This window comes from Phytophthora infestans, genomic scaffold, assembly GCF_000142945.1.
Source record: "Phytophthora infestans T30-4 supercont1.43 genomic scaffold, whole genome shotgun sequence".
Lineage (NCBI taxonomy): Eukaryota > Oomycota > Peronosporomycetes > Peronosporales > Peronosporaceae > Phytophthora > Phytophthora infestans.
In genome coordinates this window covers 431,966-433,895 of record NW_003303716.1, presented here as the reverse complement: position 1 = coordinate 433,895, position 1,930 = coordinate 431,966, and positions in this window count along the sequence as shown.

Genomic DNA, 1,930 nt, shown 5'->3' with positions numbered 1-1,930 from the left:
GGCAAAGCCCGGAACTTTCTACCATTAATCGGGCGTAGAAGGGGGGGCGTTCAAGAGGACCACTTTACGAGAATGCGGAGGTTGCGACCGGCATCGGGCAGTGGCAGCGGCACGCACGTTAGCACGGATGTTGAAGAGTAACACGTTCGAAGTATGCGGGCGCTGCGACGCCTTCGGGCAAGACATGAAGCGCGTACACCCAACACCGACGTTGACGAGTCCCACGTACGAGAATGCGGGACGCTGCGGTGCTTTTGGGCAAGCCCGGAGCTCGTACATTAACTCGGACGTCGAAGGGGGCGTTCAAGAGACCACGTACGAGAAATGCGGACGCTGCGACGGCATCGGGCTGTGGCAGCGGCACGCACACTAGCACGGACGCTGAAGAGAGCACGTACGATGATGCGGACGCTGCGACGGCTTCGGGCAAGACATGATCGCGTACACCAACACGGACGTCGCGGAGTCCACGTACGAGAATCTGGACGCTGCGGTGGCTTTGGGCAAGCCTGGAGCTCGTACATTAACTCGGACGTCGAAGGGGGCGTTCAAGAGACCACGTACGAGAATGCGGACGCTGCGACGGCATCGGGCAGTGGCCGCGGCACGCACACTAGCACGGACGCTGAAGAGAACACGTACGAGGATGCGGACGCTGCGACGGCTTCTGTCTAGACATGAGCGCGTACACCAATACCAACGTTGACGAGTCCATGTACGAGAATGCGGACGCTGCGGTGGCTTTGGGCAAGCCCGGAGCTCGTACATTAACTCGGACGTCGAAGGGGGCGTTCAAGAGACCACGTACGAGAATGCGGACGCTGCGACGGCATCGGGCAGTGGCAGCGGCACGCACACTCACACGGATGTCGAAGAGAACACGTACGATAATGCGGACGCTGCGACGGCTACGGGCAAGACATGATCGCGTACACCAACACCGACGTTGACGAGTCCACGTAACGAGAATGTCGACGCTGCGGTGGCTTTGGGCAAGCCCCGGAGCTCGTACATTAACTCGGACGTCGAAGAGAGCGTTCAAGAGACCACGTACGAGAATGCGGACGCTGCGACGGCATCGGGCAGTGGCAGCGGCACGCACACCAGCACGGACGCTGAAGCCAACGCGTACGATAATGCGGACGCTGCGACGGCTTCGGGCAAGACATGAGCGCGTACACCAACACCGACGTTGACGAGTCCACGTACGAGAATGTGGACGCTGCGGTGGCTTTGGGCAAGCCCGGAGCTCGTACATTAACTCGGACGTCGAAGGGGGCGTTCAAGAGACCACGTACGAGAATGCGGACGCTGCGACGGCATCGGGCAGTGGCAGCGGCACGCACACCAGCACGGACGCTGAAGCGAGCACGTACGATAATGCGGACGCTGCGACGGCTTCGGGCAAGACATGAGCGCGTACAGCAATATTGACGTTGACGAGTCCACGTACGAGAATGCGGACGCTGCGGTGGCTTTGGGCAAGCCCGGAGCTCGTACATTAACTCGGACGTCGAAGGGGGCGTTCAAATGACCACGTACGAGAATGCGGACGCTGCGACGGCATCGGGCAGTTGCAGCGGCACGCACACTAGACCCGGAACGCTGAAGATAACACGTACGAGGATGCGGACGCTGCGACGGCTTCGGGCAAGACATGAGCGCGTACACCAATACCGACGTTGACGAGTCCATGTACGAGAATGCGGACGCTGCGGTGGCTTTGGGCAAGCCCGGAGCTCGTACATTAACTCGGACGTCGATGGGGGCGTTCAAGAGACCACGTACGAGAATGCGGACGCTGCGACGGCATCGGGCTGTGGCAGCGGCACGCACACCAGCACGGACGCTGAAGCGAGCACGTACGAGGATGCGGACGCTGCGACGGCTTCGGGCAAGACATGATCGCGTACACCAACACGGACGTCGC